General features: G+C 41.7%; 1 protein-coding gene across 4 annotated transcripts in view; it reads right to left on the reverse strand.

The window, feature by feature from the left end:
- The window catches only part of SEMA6D (semaphorin 6D), a 246,991-nt gene that overhangs the window by 195,671 nt on the left and 33,329 nt on the right, over positions 1 to 17,991 (reverse strand). Inside the window, exon 1 of one of the 4 annotated variants that reach the window (XM_085070615.1) lies at positions 15,863 to 15,902. The exons of 2 other annotated variants lie outside the window; for them this stretch is intronic. The gene's annotated coding sequence lies outside the window, so the exon portion shown is untranslated. Of the gene's footprint in view, positions 1 to 15,862; positions 15,903 to 17,991 lie in introns of those variants that run through there. One more of the 4 variants, XM_085070613.1, reaches the window with a different exon arrangement.

Below are 17,991 nucleotides of genomic sequence, written 5' to 3' on the forward strand. Positions count from 1 at the left end.
ATGCTTCTGAAATGCTGCAGCACTAGAGCACAAAAGCAGGAAGAGAAATGACTGTGGATTCACAGGATCACACACAGCTTGTAACAGACACTATCAACCCAGTTCCACAAGGGGATCCCCTTCCCCAGCCTCCTTTGTGACCACAAAAATACAGAGATAAGAGAAAAATCAGATTTTTAGCACTAAAATCCAAAATGTCAGAAAAAACCCCACTATATAGAGTAAAACAAAGGCTTTGTCTGTATTTTATATTCATGTGCAAATAACCAATTAAAAGAAATATTCCAAACAGCTCTCGGAAACAGATCAGGTCGGCACTAATGCCGACAAAAAAAAGTTCCAGTGGCCCTAACAGAAAAGACCCTTCTCAAGTCCATATCTGGCATGATATTACTTCACAAGAAGACCAAATGAATACATTCTTTCCTGCTTCTTAATTGTGCAATCTTACAATACAACAAACATTCTTTTTCCATGTTGATTTTGCAGTCATTGCTTCCAGCCTATGAAAGAACTCTCCGTCACTGTACTCCAGTTGATCACCATACAGAGAGCAACAAAACCATGGTGGCATGTGGATGAATTTGTTTGTTTTCCTTCTCAAGATAAAATCAAGTTTAAAACAAATTTTTTGCACAGAAATAGTCGTAACTAATGGTTACAATGGTTATCCCCATCTGTCCACATTCCAGGGCAAGATTAGCTTTTATCCAGTAAAGATGAAACAACAGTGAACCTGTGCAGATTTCCTTTAAGACAAAGTATAATTATAAAATCATTAAAGTCATGGGAAAGGAGTAATTCACTAATATTTCTTTAGAGGTAACATCTTGTATGCCCTGAAAAAATAAGCTTTCTTACTAAAATTTTAATAAGCCCTTGGGTTTTCTCTGAAACATTTAAGAATAGCTGGTAAGAAAACAATTAGAAATGAACAGATGTTAAAACCTATGAATATATATGCTTCCATATTTTAAAATAAAAACATCTTGCGCTAACTGTGATTGTATATAAGATCACCACCACCACCAACAAAAATGAAACAAGAAACAAGTCTGCTGCTATTTTTGTTTGCTCCTCCTGTACTTTGCAATAATGCACTGTTTAGGTAGATGTTCCATACTGGAAAGTGTCAAATGCTATTAAAAAGAAAAAATTGACTTGCACTGCATTATGGTTTTCACCACTCAAGCTGTTTTTAAAGCACAAATTATTTCTGGCTTTGCTTGGAATAAATTATGGATAGAACATATTGGAAAAGTTCCTTGGACCACTGAGTGCAGTTTTGTGTGTGCTTTGCAGCTTTGATAGTTCTGGTAGCTGACCGTGGCACACTGAACGAAGCAAATATTCAGATGGAAACAGAATACAGCACCAGGGAGGCCAAACTTCAGTTAAAATCCCCTATAAACTGAAGAGCCACTCCTTGAAGATTTTATTTATTTAAATTTCCATTTCATAACAGCAATGAGATGCCCCCAGAAATGGATTCATGAAAGATTACTGTACCACTGAGGTAGTTTCACTAATACACTCTTCAGCTCATTCCCAACTACACCCCTGACATCATGAGTATATTTAAAAGGGATTAATGCCTGTTGTGCCTTATTGTTTAACTGTACATTGACTATGGAGAATTCTAACACATAATATAACACTGAACTACTCAACATTTCTTTTTGATCACAGAGCTCAATGGGTAACTACCACTTCCAGAACATGTCATTTAGAACTTATTGAATTTATTTAAGTATCTGTATCACCTAGCTACCAAACACCTCAAAATAAGAGATGCTGCATTAACTTCTAAACTAACAGCACATCCAAGGCAGAGTCTGTGAGGTGGCAGGCAGGTTCCTTATTGCACATCTGCAATAAGGACATCTTGCACATCTCAGTTGTCCCAGTCCCTGTTTCTGCCTGTGCTAAGGGCAGTGTCACAGCAGTGCAGTACCAGCCTGGGTGTTGAAGGCACTCACACAAAGGCCATGTGCTCATGGCACAGCTTCTCCTCAAGCCTGGTCAAAGGCTCTGCCTGATCACAACCTCACACTCCACAAACCACAGCCTCCTCTCCACAATGGCACCAGCTGGATGGAAACAGTCATTTAATGTTCAAACTGCCGGAAACCTGCCTGATCTAGTGATGTGAATTTGACACTAGTTAGCTTACAAGCAGCAACCTCTGTAGTTCAAAACACAACAAGCTTAATAGGAGGGATTATCTAGAGCTTTGTCACTGATCATTTAAAAAACAAAGCCCCTGCCTCACTCCTTGTAGAACTGCTAATTTGCATAGAAGTTGCACTACAAGCAATTTTTAAAGCAATTTAAATTAATGCAAAAGAAAATTTGGATAAATCTCATTTTTATTACTATGACTTCCAAATTACCCAAGGTAATTTATTAAACACATACAAATATGCCTATACAATTGTGTAAACCATCTTTACACAAGATCTGATCTACTTCATTTTACAGCAGAGCATTCAGGAGCGATGCAGGTACCTAAACATAGACATTTGGTGCTATTTTAGATGCCTGAGGGCATCCCACCCTGGCTCTCAACTGCTGCTAAAAAAGGCATTAAGTCATCTGTCACACCTGCTAGCCCTGACAGATGTCTCAGGTACCCAAAGCATATAAAATGGCATTACATATCTACGTTTAGGCTTCAAAATCTTTTCCTTGGTGCCTAGAGAAAGTGCAAATGAGGGGAAGAATTGGTGTCCTGGAGTCTGTCATTTATCTCCAACCACAAGCACTCCAGAAGCAGCGGAAGTGTGAAATCTTTGCATTGTCTCACTAATGTATGTTTCCACTCTGCTCCCACAGATCAATCTGTGACAAAAGCATACAGCACGTTGTGCATTATTATAAGCAAAAGCTATTGCAATGAGGAAAGCAAGAACAGATTTTGGAGAGTAATAGCATCTCACTTCCAAAAAATCAAACTGGATTTGCATGAGACAGAAGGATGAAATGCCCTTCTTCAACCGCAATTCAAGTGGAATCAGTTTCTTGCTCATTTCGCTCGCAATTTATTTGTGGCACAGCACGAGGAAAAAATAATTTTTTTCTCCCTGCCTTTTTTACATATTGATGCTCTCTGCAGTACAACATCATGTTGACACCTCTATCTGGACAATCCATAAAGAAGAATCAAAAGCAAGATAATGACAAAGAGCTTGAAAATGTTCTGTCCCAAATGTACTTTCATCTCATCCAGGTGAAATGAAAGAAATTAGCTCAGAATACTAAAGCAAATAATCTTTTTTCCATATCCAGAGACTTCCAGCATACAAGGGGGTTTCTTTTAACTTACTACAAATTCTTCCTGGGCTTCTACTTTGAAACTTACTTATGTGGCGTTTAATATTCAGACTTGAATAGTCGACTAAAGGTTGTTCCAAACAAAGCCACAGAATGTGCCTATTTTACAGCATCTCCTACCTCCTATATTTTTGAGCTGTAGGCCAAGGGATTTCCATGTATTTCTTTCAAACTAGGTTAAGATCATTATAAAAATAAAAAAAACCCAAACAAAACTCAAAGTAAGCATGCCCCCCAAAAAACAAACAAAGAACACCACTACACCAAACCCAAACAAAATCAAAGAAAGGCATTCTGAATTTCTCCAATTAACCAAAATTTCTACGGCTTTATTTCAAAGTTTTAAAACTGTGCCTCTTTCATGTGTTTACTTCTATTATGATATTTTGCCATAAATAATCTTAGTAAAAACACCTTTTCCCAAAATTAAAGTTATCATGGTTTTATACCAGTAAAGCACCCAAAGGAATGCTGTAGGAAAGAAAGTATTTTTAAATCACAACAGAAACAATTACTTACCTCAGACACTTTCTTGGTCACATGAATTTTCTCCAAGACAGTACAGTAAATTGTACTCCAAATTGGTTGTGAACAATTGACATTAACCTACAAAGTATGGCAAGCAGTTAATTAAGCCCTGTAATGAAATGCTTAAAAATAATCTCTGAATCCTCCCAAGTAATTGCACAGCTCTGTTTCCTTTTTCTGGTTTTACAGTTATTCCTAGGTGTAAAAATATTTGGTATATCCCTTTAAGAACTTGGCATATACATTTACTGCTACAAATACCAGCAAGGCAAGGTGTTTATTTCTAAGAAAGAAGCTAATTTAGACATTTAGCAACTGGAGGAGAACAGCATGTGTCTGTTGTGGAAGGATAAATCCCAAGTTCCTGGGAAACATGCAGTGGTTAGAAGTTATTTTGGAGTTAACCCTCAGGTGTAACTACAAAGATGTTACAGGTGAGAAAACCCTGAGCACTCCATGGGTCTGGGGCAGGCAGGTGACCCAAGGGATGAAGCCAAGGGGCTGCCCAGAGTCCCCAGCTCAGCCCTCCAGCTACCACAGCATGGAGACAAATGGTCAGAAAGTCTCTTTCCTTGAAAAGGCACTACATTTCCAAAGCAGGAAGAGAAAAATCAATATTGTGTACTGCAAAGGTAAAAACCGCACAAAACAAAACAAGCTATTTGTTTTCGTTACCAAAAGTTGAATGAGTGCAATGTCATCATCTGGCTAAGAAGGGAAATCCACTCACCATCTTGCCAAGCTACACCCCTTTACAAAGCAGGTAAGAGAGTTGAAGTGCTTCATGTTCATGCCATGTTTTGATATTATGAAATCACCATGTTAAAAGAATACCCAGAAAAACAAAACATTCCTGGCTACCAAGAACTTAAGACTTCAAAATGCCCCTAAGCAATTTCTCCAGTTTTCTACATAATCACATGTTCCACTGTAGAGGATGGAGGGAAAATGCACTTTTCCCTTTAGACCACCTGTCTGAACTGAAGTAAGCTGATTATTGTTACTGTGCTTATATTGCAGCAGCACCTTAGATGAAGGATGCATATAATCCTTTAAGGCTCATAATCTGTCTAATAGTCATTTCATGGCTTATTTGAAACAAGCTGACATTAGCACAACAAATGAAATCTCCTGAATGCTCTGCATAAACAATAGCAAAGACTGAAGAAGGCTTCAGGCTAATTTAGGGTTCTTTTTCCTCACACCTGTTCCTCTCCCCATGAGTACATGTCCAAGATGCACATTCTCAGAAAGCAGCTTTTTTAAAAGTTGCTTGTGAATCACAAAAATATCCCCATAACTAGAGGAAAATGTAGAAGATGCTCAGTCTGAAGTTCACTAATGCTGCTCTCACAAACAACTTCTTATCAGTTCTTCAGGTGACAGTTCAACAACTATTTTGTTTGTTGAAGGCAATACTAATTTTCATGTAGCCTGGGCCCGCGATCAACACAGTCCACTGACTTTCTTCTCCTTATTTTAGCCATATACCACTCCCTCAACTAAAGTGAGAAACTCAGAAATGCAGATAGTACATTCCTTCATTACATATATATATATAATTACTACTATAGCTTTGCTTTTCTTCCCTTCTCCCTCCCCCACAAAGTTTCAGAAATCTTCAGCAAAATTATTTTTTCCTGCCCACTTACGCAAATCTTTGGTTTTTACAACACAATTATCATCAGGGAAAAAAAAAAAGCCACACGACTTTTTCAAAACTGAAAACAGAGAGGTTTTTGTAGGGGTGTTTTTTGGGTTTGTTTTTTCTGTTTGTTTTGTTGGGTGTTTCTTTCAAACACAAACACAAAAAACCCAATCAACATTAGCCATTCAGACTTTCAGCCTACCAGTCCTACTGCAATCATGACATTGTTGAAGTTCAAGACTTTCAACATGACAGAAATCCCGAGTCAAACACCTTGCGCTTCCCAACAGCACCTGCACAAATGCAGGAGTGTATCCTCAGCAGCCCTCAGAGCCCACACCTTGGGAGGAGGACAAAGCACAATAATTTGGGTGGTTCAACACTGACTTGAAAAAGCTGCCAACAAATGCTGATCTCCACTAACTTAAGGCTTCTAAATCCAAACCACCCCTTTGAATGTCAGAATGATGCTTGGAAGCACCAAGAGAAGATTAAGCAGTGACAGAGATGTCTAACACCCAGCTGACAAAATTTTGCAAGTTTTCCATGTAGGTTCTCTGTTTCTTTGTGCATCTTTCACCAGCAGAGGCTTACAGGACACACCCAACCTGAAGAGACAAGAGCACTACACGGCCAGACTTTACAGCAGCCCTGCAGTGTAAACACCAGTGGAGGTTAAAGCTCTTGGCAAAAGCAAAGGTTCCATGTTTCCCCAGATCTACGAGGATGACCTCCAACACATGTAAATTAAACATCATCCTCATTCAACAGACTGAGCTGGATACGACTATTCATTAATATGAATAATTCATCGTAAAAGACACACATTGAAAATCTTATTTCCGTGTAATGATTTAAATTCTATACTAGACACCAAGTTTACATAAAAATGTGTTGTTCAGTAAGTTACCGATACCACCAGCATTGCATTTTTTTGTAGCTTTCTGGAATCTTCCAAGGTAAGAAACAGCTGATCAGCTTTACCACCACATTTTACACATTTTGTAAGCATAAATTCAGGAAACAGGGCACCTATCTCTGCATAGATTCCAATTCTCACAGCACTGATCTGGCATTATAAAATATTTTGCTGTAAATATCACATATAACTTCAGGGTTTTTTGTTGAGTTTTCTCATTTTCCCACACCAAGAGGACAATATTAAATGTGAAAACCGTAATGATTTACAAAACCAGACAGATAAAGAAAATTAAGTGAACCATTACAGATTTTATACTCCTTTATTAATATAAATAAGGGAGTTATAAAATTCCCAACAGCTGTTTTATGCAACACAAGAAGCTGCTTAAACAGTATATTTTTTTGTTGCCCAACCAACTCTTCCACTTTTCAGACTAACTCTTCACACCATCAAAACCCTAAGATTTACAATAATGAAGTAGCAGTATTTGTATCAGCAGCCAGAGGTGCACATTTCAACCAGAATGGATACAGTTAAGAGGAAGGCTTCGTTGTACAGAAAAATAATGTGCAAAATTCAACAGCTATGCCCTTCCACACACATATAATTAACAAGTCTTCAGCTCATTAGCAGGCTGTATAAAATACATATAATATGCTGTGCAAAACTGATTGAGAATAAAAAGCTCCTCATGCATTAAAATAAATTATTTAAATTGTTTTGAAAGATTGGTATCAGTAGCATTCAAGGATATGATTCCCAAACCTACTCATGGCTCCAGCTTCTTCAGCCTGACGTTTTCACCCTCATGGTTTTCACCAGACACCTCGCCATGCTCATTCCAGCATGACACATTTGATCAGTGACTGCTAAGGCTCTGCTGCAGCCCTGAGGGGTGAATGGGACCAAAGGGGCACAAACAGCTGCCCCAGGCAGCCCCATGTACACCCAAATTCCCAAAGGCAGGAGGCCTCAGTGCCACAGCACATGCAGATTTCACAGTGGATGCAGAAAGGGCCTTTTTGGGGAACAACACGCTTAGTACACATCAGCATCTTCTCTTTACTTGTCCATACATCAGTTAATAGCCTGCACAGTTTGCTCCTCCTCCAGACTCATGACAAAGGGCTGTGCATTGCTGCACCCCGTGACACCAGCACTGTCAGGAGAACTGGACACCACAAAAACGGGTCTCAAGGGATGAAACACTTACTCCTGAGCTGTAGTGACACCTCCTGGCAACAGATCGAGAAGGTATTTTCCCACACAGAGTGCTTTCTTCAGACAATTCTTGGGGGATTCAGCCAAAAGGCAACAATCATGGTGCTCCCCCGAGCCTGGCTTCAAAGGCACACTGCCCAGAATACCAAGCAGAGCCTCCTGATTTACAAGGACTGCTGACATTTTAGAAAGAGAGAGGCTAAGATACAGGAATATCAGCTCTAAGATCTCTGGATTTATTGTACCACACATTGGCCTTTCTTGAGTGGTTGGAAAAATTGCTGCAAAAGCTAATCAACTAGCAGCTTAATTCATACCATGAATCTTGCAAAGTGTTTTCTCACTTCACTGTGAAGCCCTGTCTGTTTGCTAAGAGTTTATATCTCTGCCCTCCACGGATTTCTGACAAATAGTGTAATCATGATTTTGGTAAGAAGAATGTAAGTTAACATAGAAGAAAAAAATAGCTTAAGACTACCTATAACCCAAACATCATAATATGTAGGAAAAACATTTCTCCCTTCTTCAGTGTAGGTAACACAGTGAGTGTAAGTTGAAAAGTCTGCAGAAAGACAGAGATGATAATTGCTTACAAGCATTGTAAAATACATTAAATCTCACAGTAGTGGAAGTGAAATTCATTATAGCAATTTTGAACACTGCACTTTAAGGCAGAGGGACACCCAGGAGCCTTAGCAAGGACCCCACGTTTAAGAGCCCTGCAGAACTGACAATTCAAATATTCAAGTGGAAGTCAGACAGTAAATCCATTTGAAAGCTTAAGTTTAGCTTGTTCAATGTTTTACACAGCAATCTGTGTTCCCCCAGCCCTGACCAACCACTGTCCAGAATTCTGAAGGATTTGATTGCCCTCATGATATTATTCCTGTTATATTTTTTGTGCTGCCTTTATGCAGTACAAGTTTCTTTATACTTACATAACAATAGAAAGCTGAATTTTTGCTTGTTTTCTTTTGTGTTGTTCTCTCCCCCCACTCCAACTCTTTAGAGGCAATTACAACAACTTTAAGTACTTTGCATATGCTACAAAGCAATCAAGAAAATTCATTCGACAAACTGGATTACAACTGTCTGCCAGAAATCAAAGTGGTGAAAACATTTCCAACAATTTCTCAATGGGTATGTCTGGTAGATGCTCAGAGCACACTGAAATAAAGCACAAGTAAGAATTCTACATTTACAGTTTCAATAAAGTAAAAAGCCCCATGAAAATTATGTATTTCCTCTCATCACATCAAAAATTAAACTGTAAAACTCTTTTAAACAACTGAAAGCCTAACAAGGTAAATCTCTTTTCGCAATTAATTTCCATCTTCAGAAATTCTATATACACAGATCATGAGCTGAACCATGTATGTGAACGTTCCTAAAAGGCAGAGTGGTTGCAGTGTTACTCCTCAGACTGCAGTGCTTTCAGATTTAACTGCATTTTGTCTTCACTGCAGCTTATTTTCAAGCAGATAAATACCTACATGTGTACCAATCTCTTCCACTCTCTGCATCCATCCATCACCATTGTGAGTAATGCAGTCATCCTGGGCTGGATTGCTATGGAAATCTCTGCTGCCATCATTACCAGGTAATTCCTCCCCTCACCCATACACTTGTAGCCATGCCAGCTGAATGCCCCCAGTGTAATGGCTTTTCAGTGCACAGCTCCATCCTCCAAGACAAAGTCACTCACAGGGACACTGTGTACAGATGTACAATGTGGGAATTCTCAAACTACTCCACGTGCAGGAGTCCTCGTAGCAGCAGAGTGCCCCAGTTGTGCTAATTCACACTGCTTTGCTTACTAAACTGGCCTTCAAGCACAGACACCTCCCTGCAGGTCTGGGGATCTGCACACAGAAGGATATTCCAGACTACCCATGATGTGCCCAAGACAGGACAGGAGCTGTGCCAGCCCAAAGCTGCCCAACACTCCCTGTTACAGGATGCCATTGTAAGTAGGGCCAGGTATAGCTTGTACAAATGTCATCACACTGACATTTTACATAAAGGGTTTTTCTTTCCCTTTCTTGTGATTTTTAAATAAATTATTCATCAGTGATGTATGATAAAGCAAGAGCTTTAGTTTGCTGTATGTAATTTGCTAAGAAGAAATGGGAACTCTTTAACAGGGACAAGCAATGCTTTCCTGGGAAAATCTGAAGGCTTTCCTGTATTGGTGAAAAGACTTGACATTTGATCAAAACAAAATAATTTTTAATGTGTCCTAATGACACAGACTAATTCTTCATACAAAAGAAGAAAAACTTGACTACTTTATAAGTGTGGGAAATTCTCCATTGAGTTTAGAGTTAAACAGCTGTTTTCTCTGGAAATTCAGCATGTGTCCAACACATTTTATCTTACATATTCAGGGACATGGGAAAATCCTCCCCAGATTTATTTAGTTATTTGCTTTTTTAAAAAAAATTGGTGGAGCTACCCAGGCAATGAGCAGGAAAAGCTTCTCTCCTCAAGCAATTTGGAGAAAGAGTGAGGTTTTGTCCATTTTCAAAAAGGAAAGAGACTTGACTCACTGCCAGAACAAGAGTGAGAGATCTAAGAAGAATGTCTAGAAAACGTTAGGTCCTAGATTAAAAAAAACCTGGATCTGGATACTTGACTTTTTGACTACCATTTGTATGCTGGGATTTTTCACTTTTTATGTTATTTTATGAAACAAAAAGGGACATGTTACTTCATTAGAATTTACAGTATAAACACACATTTTCATGCTAATAATGTTTATGTAATTTCTCATTTATAGCTGAAACGTCTCATCTTGATCTTTAGCTTTGTGAAATAAATGGTTGATTTCCATTCCTTCTGAAGGCAATTTTTCTTTTTAATTTTACAGCCTCAGACAGGTTCATTCACCTGCTCTTTGAATTATGGGAAAGTGAGAAAAGTAATACTTACTTGAAATGACAAAGTATAAGTGGGCCTCCCTCACCTCAACCCCAATTCAAAGATGCTGAACTTTATGATCTGACATTTTCAGGTTGGCTACGTCTGACTGTACTGTGCATTTTCATTATATGTGAAGAACTCACTCTTTTCCTTACCACACACCAACAGACAAATGAGGTTAAAGCATTTTTAAAGCAGATTTAAAAAAATTGGTTAGTACTGGAATTGCAGTATTTCCCATTATGAACTAGCAAGAAGTTACCAATCACAAAGAAATGCAGGGCTGGACTACTCCTTTTTAGAGCAACTACAGAAAAGCCAAATTCTGTACTTCACCCTCTCCCAAAGTGACTTGTAGCACATATTGTAGACCAAAACTAAGCTCTGTAGAAGGGAATATATCTTGAAATTTCCAGCCTTGGAAGACTAGCAAGGAAAAGGAGTGAGGCTGTTGACTCAAGAAGACTGGCTCTTTTTGGTTTAGAAGCAAACAATTCATCAGCAGTTTGTCAGTTAACTTTTTAACGAAGAAAATTATGATCACATATGTCTCACACCCTGCACAAAGGTTCTGCTCTCACCCACAGGATGCAATTCTGCTGGCTTTCAAGAACATGGATGTATCACCCACTTTCACAGTAATGCTACCTGTCAGGATGAACTCTCTGAACAGAGAAAACTTCATGTGCAATGTAAGTGGCATGAAAATACAAGTTCAGACACATAATACCAGTTAGAGATACATGCTACAGCTGGATACAGAAAATAGGTGCTGTCACATTGTCATGACTAGCTTTGAAGCGGGAGAAAAAGTTGTAGGTGTAAAGAGATCTTAGAGCTAGTGAGCAAACCAAACAGTTGGAGTAGAAGGAATTGGGTTCTTTGGATAGACTGAAAGAGACAGAAGTGGTGTATCAGTGGGAAACATAAGGATTAAGGAATACGAAATATTTCTGAGAACTGAAGGAATATGATCAAAACCAGAAGTCACAAAATAAAGGTAAAAGTGGACTTTGTAAAGGGAATTACAACCTAACAGAACAGGCAGGGTGGATTCAGCAGAAGCTAACCTCACTGAAAAAGGTCAGAGACACTGAAAGGGGAGCTCCCACTAGTGAAACAAAGTTAAGAATAAGTAATTGAAGCTGCTTAAAAGTACTACAGCAAACTGATAGGAACTCCTCCTGCTCTGGAAGAAAGGACTCAAAAGCCTCTCTTCCAAGTGGAGATCTTTGCTACTTAAGCTAAAGAAACAGATCCTTGGCTAACAGCATCGTAGGCACTTACTGCATTTGCAGGCCTGCCACAGGAGCAGAACACACTGAGAAATACAATGACTCCTCCTTGCCAAAGAAGGCTTGTCTCAAACATCTGAATTGTATGATAAATTGAAGTGATCTTCAGCTTACAAGAGAAGAAATAGTTGTTTTATTCCATCAAAAAAACCTGCCCCAAAACCCCTCCCTCATTCTCTCACTGAATAACATTCATTTCTAGCTGTGAGCCAGTGCCCCATATCAGCCTCCAAAAATACTTCATCTTTCTTTTCCCTTTTCTTACTTTGGTTTATAATTACATTGAAGATTTGTCTGATTTTCTAGACATCATTCATATTAGTTCACAATTATGGTATCCACAGTATCACCACAATTTGAGACACATTCTTTTCTCCCTTGAAACCTCCTGTAACTGCCATGCTTACTGACTGCTTCCTTGTCTGTAAAAGAGACACAACAATACTTGATTACTTCAGATCAAACCTAGGAATGGGTTCATGACCTAGAGTTCCCGCAGATGTGCACTTTTGCAATTTTCAGTTCCACCACAATGTGTTCAAGGAGAATCACCTGGAGTATCAGGAACAATCAATGTAGCTGTATATGGCACAGAAAACCTACAGATAAATTGGTTATATCTTCTCCAGTCCCTGTGTTTTATCATCTGTCATTAACACTGTCACTTATAAAAGAGTCTCCAGCATTTTGAATCCACTTGGGTTTGAGTTAATTTAAAAATACAGTGCCGAGGCAGGAATCAATTCCCAAGATAAAGGTTTAAGAGACAGTATTTAAAAATAAATTAAAACCAATTGTAAATAGCAGTAGAATTCAGCAATAAATTTTCAGTACCTCTCCTTGGTGAACAGCAGAGGATGTGATCCTCCTCCTCCAACCACATCCCCAAAGGAACCACCCAGTTCTGTCTCACCCCTGAGCACAGCAGGACACGTGAGGAGCTCCACACCATCCATCCCTGGCTGTGACCACCACCTCTGCTCTGCTCCCGTGGAACCCAAGGGAGGTGGGGTGAAACTGAGCTCTGAAGACCCTCATGTTTCAAAGAAATCCAAAGAATCCAAAGAAATTCAAAGAATTCAAAGAAAGTGACAGTCCACAGCATACAGTGCCAAGTATAGTCATGAACTGAGGCATTCAAAAGCTGTAAATTGGTTTGCGCCTATAAATACAGACCCTTCCCAATGGCTCTTTCTTGAGTCCACAGAGAATCAAATGGCATTAGAAAAGCAGTAACTGTGTTACAAATACCATGCTTAAGAAAGACTGAATTGTTAAACATTTAGATAAAAACACAGACCAAGAAATGTATTTTTTTCACATTTTAACATGTTAAGAAGAGTAATATTTATGCAAGATGTCCTTTAAAATTAGCACATTGCTCTTTTTGACCTTTGAAAATTTCAACTACCCTCTTTCTCAGACATTTGGTAAACCTGACCTTCTGCCACAGATTATATGCCCTTAACTCTTCCAGGATCCTACAAAGAATGCTCCCAGACCCCTCCTGTAGCTCTCCCACACTTCCCAACAGAAACTTCTATAACCTGAACACACTGAGGTATTTAAACATAAATTTCCAAGACAGAGGAAGACCAACAAAAGATCTGGAGCTAGGATAGAACTCCTTTCAGAAAAATAGCTTTTTTTATTTATTTCTATTTTTACAGTGACACCATAATCAGAAAACATGCAAATATGAGCATATAAATAAATCTCTATTTTGGGGTCCTGAGAAGTTTCAGTAATTGCTTGTAGCATAATGAATGTTTGTAATTCATTAGATTCTGTTTAGAAATGCAAAGCACACCACAACATCAGTAGCAAAAAGACTACTACATTTAATGTTTTTCTGACAGAGCTAACATGTTTTAAAATATGTGTTTCTTTTCTACAGTACAATGTTTTCAATGGTGTGTTCCTATTTGAATTAAATTAACTGTAGTAATGTCGTATTTCAGGCAAGCCCATGCTCTGCTAATTATCCCAAAGAGCTTCAAAATCTTTACAGTATATTCACTGCATTTACATCTTCTCCACAAACTTACTGGTCTTGTTTATATAATTTTGCAAATGACAAGATGTGAAGGATAACGATCTAAATGAACTAAAATTTGTGTCATGGGCAGATCCTTCATAGATTTGCAATTTGTAGCTGTCAATCTTCCTACAGCTGCTAGATAACAAAACAACAGTTCTTTTCTTCATGCAGACGAGCAAATTCAATAAAGATTGGTAAGGGTTCCTTTCCAAAAGAAATCTCTGGTTCTCCACTCTCTATTAAACCTTTCCTTATACACATCTTAACTCCTTTCTTCTTTTTCTTAAGGAAAGAAAAACATCAAAGCAATCCCATGTATTTTACCACCATACTTAACCAAATTTGACTCATGTGAAAAATGGGCTTGCCGGTGGCTAAATATTTTGTTGAAGAGAGATAATAGGAGGGGAGAAGGGATGTAGAGACTTACAACTCACATCACACTGTAACTGGAGAACACACAATGGCAGTAATCAAAATAATCATTAAAGGGAGCCCGTGCATTTTTATATCACCTCAATCAAGACCCACATTAACTGGGCCAAGTTATATTAACATTTGAAAGAGAATACAAACAAGCAATAAAGGGAAAAGAAAATCTTACAAATATGAAGTTGTGAAATTAACAGGGACCCTGCCTATAAGATCAGGGGTTTTTCTTTTCCTTAAGATGAGGGCATAAACTGAACTGTAGCTACAAATGCTGTTAAGAATTGGACCAGGGACTAACATCCACAGTGATAGGAAAGAAAAGGAATTCAATCAAGAGAAAACCATTACAGAAAGAGAAATAAAAATGGAAAATTAAAACAAATTGCTGCTGTTGTAGAGAAGGACTAAATGGCTACATGATAATGCAAGCATTTCATGCCTGCAAAACCCTTGTATTCCATTTTTTAAACCACTATAAGGTTTGTTGTTTTTTTAAGATAAATATATAGTAAGTTTCCATAATCACAATGCTGGTTGCACATCATGGGTTTCCCTTTGAAATCAAACTCCACGTTAGACAGAGGTGTTCACAGAATGTGTTGCTCCCGAGGGCTAGAAAACTCTAAGCCTCACCAGACTAATACACTTAGCAAGTCCACCAAGGATCATCAAACAAAAAGCATTCAAAGCAGGCACGTCCATTCGGGCAGTCCACTGAGATTAGCACCCAGCACCACTTGATGCACACAAGCAATTTAGTGTCAGGAGTTTTGCCACTTCTTTCATGAGATATTTTGGATCATTGCTATCTTGCACAGCTAAAGAAATACACCTTTGTGGGTGCAGCAAACAAAGTGATCAGGACACAGACTTGTAAGAGGAAAGGATGCTCGCAGGTGCCTGTGTTCAGGGAGTCCCTGTCAAAGAGTATTCATTCGCCTCATACATCTCACTGATTACTCGAGATGCACATGTCTTATGATGGCAAAGGGGATTCATGAATGCTGCGGAGAAAGACCTGTAACAGCACGCCCGCTTCTGCTCCAAGACAACCGAGAAGGGGCAACATCATTTAAAATAAACAAACCTTTCCTCCCTCAACGAGTAAAAAAAGGTCTGAGTCTCCAGCTGGGAGAAAAATTGGAAAGTAGAAACACCTGAGAAGAATTAACGGGAACGGCAGCCCGGCGGTGCCGAGCTCCCCATCGCCCCAAGTGCCGGGCGGACAGACACGTACCCCCGGCGCAGCCCCGCGGCTCGGGGCTCGCGAAAACACGCGCGGAATCACCCAGGCAGAGGCTCTCGGCCGCCCCAGCTCAGCCCCGGCCCAGCTCGGCCCCACCTCGCCCCCAGGCTCGGGGCGCCGCAGACAATGGGCGGGCGGCGAGACCCGCCCGGCGCAGCCCCGCGCAGCGCCCGGCATCCCCCGGCACGGCCGCTCCGCGCCGGGCAGCGGCACCGCGGGCAGGCGCGGCCGGAGCCGCTGCCGCGGCGCCGAGGGGACGGAGGGACGGACTTACGCGGGTGCGACAGCGCCGGCGGGGACTGCGCGGCTCCGGGCGCGGCTGGCGGCGCAGCGGACTCGGCGGCGCGGCTGGAGCCCGGCCCGCCCCGCCCCGCCGCGCTCCGCACCCCGGCCCGCCCCGCCGCCCCGCCCCGCACCTGCGCCCGCCCCCGCCCATTGTCCGCGGGCCGCCCCGCCCGCCCCGCGCACCTGCCGCCGCCTCCGCGTTCCCGCGCTGTCCCCGCAGTCCCCGGCCGTGCTGCGGCCCCGCTCCCCCGGGCTGCTCCGCTGTGCCCCGCGCTGGCTGCGCGGCCGCGGCTGGGAACCCGGCAGCTGCCCCAGCCGCCTCCCGCCCGGCCCCAGCTGCGCCGCGAATGCTCCTCCGCAATCAATGCAGATTTGACTCAGCTGCGGGGAAAGGTGGCGGGCAGAGCCTGGCCTCTGCAAAGTAACTCTTATTTACTTTCCCCGTTTTGCTCCCCGGCGAACTTTGCCGCGGTACGCGCAGAGGGTGCTGCGCTGAGCTCACCTGGCTCCCCGGGAGCGCCAGTCCCGGCCGGCCGAGGATGCGCCGCTCCCAAAGTGCTCCCGCTCCTCGTTAACACCTGCAGTGGAGACAGAGCAGACAGCTCAGGATCACTCCCCATGGGGCCCAAGTTCTCCGAAAAAAAAGCCCCTGTTTTTGACTTCGGTATGAAACGGAAATCTTTCGTTTCGGTTTGGGTTTGTGTCGTTGCAGATTTTACATGGCCAACTTTTCAGAACACTTCCTCAGCTAACACCAGAGATAGTTGGCTTTAAATTAAAAAAAATATAAATTTAAGCTCATTTCTTTGCAGCCTCTGGGGTTGTTTTTTGGTTTTTTTTTTTTTTTTGCTATTGTTTATTAAAGACTAACATTCACGAAGTTGCAACCTCATGTCTAATCTGACTGTTTTACTCTCATTTTTACTGAAAAATAAAAATCATTTGATTAGTCCTAACCTGACTTCAGAAACCAGACATTGTCTTTGGAAAATAATGGAAACTAAAGCATATAGATGAGAACCTATTTTGCAGTTTATCTTCAAGTATCACCAATTGAGGAAAACATCCCACCCTTCTCCAGGTACAGTTTCCTCTACAAAAAAGGAACAGGTTTGCTACAGAGGAAAGTCATACTTCTGTGGGGATGAGGACATTATGATATACTTTTTTTTTTCCCTGCTCGAAGTCCCCTACTGCAAATTTTGTTTTTCAGGTTCTGCAATAGCAGCTTGGCTTAAAGCCATAAGCAAGGAAGCTGACTTTGATATCTTCTCTAAAATCCTCTTTCCTTCCTCTTCTCTCAGTGGCAGGTGCGGTGCACAGCCTTTGTCACTTGATCTGCTGAGCCCTGCCCGCCAGCCCGGAGCCCACCCTGAGGGACAGCCTGTCCCACAGCCCTTCTCAGCCTGTTCCCTCAGTCCCTGCCATGAAAACCCGAGGGCTGGGTCAGTCTGACACTGGGCATTACTTGGGGGGAGGGATTTTCCCTTTTTTTTTTTTTTTTTTTTTGCTGCTTTAATTCTTGCAGGTTTCCAAACCCCGTTTCTTCCTACTTTTCCAAACGAGCTGAAGCACTCAGGGTCCCTCTTCTGTCTTTGGTTTTGGGAGGGGACTCATGTGGGCCATTATTTTGCAATCACATCTGATTCCTTCGTCACCGTCACCGTGACCGTGACCGTGACCGTGACCGTGACCCAGACCCGGCCAGCAGGACAGTGCCCGAGCTGGCGGCAGTGTCAGGCGGGCGGCTCCCTCAGCAGTGCCGGCACCTCTGGGCCTTGCCCCGGCTGGGCTCACCCTGTCCCAGCTGGGCTCACTCTGTCCCGGCTGGGCTCACTCTGTCCCGCTGCGCACCTTCCTCCGCCCGGCTGTCGTGTCCAGGCGCGGGGCCTGAGGAGCGGCCCGTGAGGCGAGGGGAGCTGTCCGGCTGGGCTCGGCCAGGCCCGGCTGGCTCTCCACCGGCCGCACAGGGCAGCGCTGAGCCCTCAGAGCAGCCCGGGGCCGGAGGAGGGGAGGGGGGCGAGCAGGGAGTATGTTTAAACTTTGCTTCAGACTCTATTTTAAATTGTCAATAAATTAAATTAGTTTTTCCCAAATCAAGTTTTGCCCATGGCAGTA

This window comes from Lichenostomus cassidix, chromosome 10 (assembly GCF_008360975.1).
Source record: "Lichenostomus cassidix isolate B80296 chromosome 10, HeHo_3.0, whole genome shotgun sequence".
Classification (NCBI taxonomy): domain Eukaryota; kingdom Metazoa; phylum Chordata; class Aves; order Passeriformes; family Meliphagidae; genus Lichenostomus; species Lichenostomus cassidix.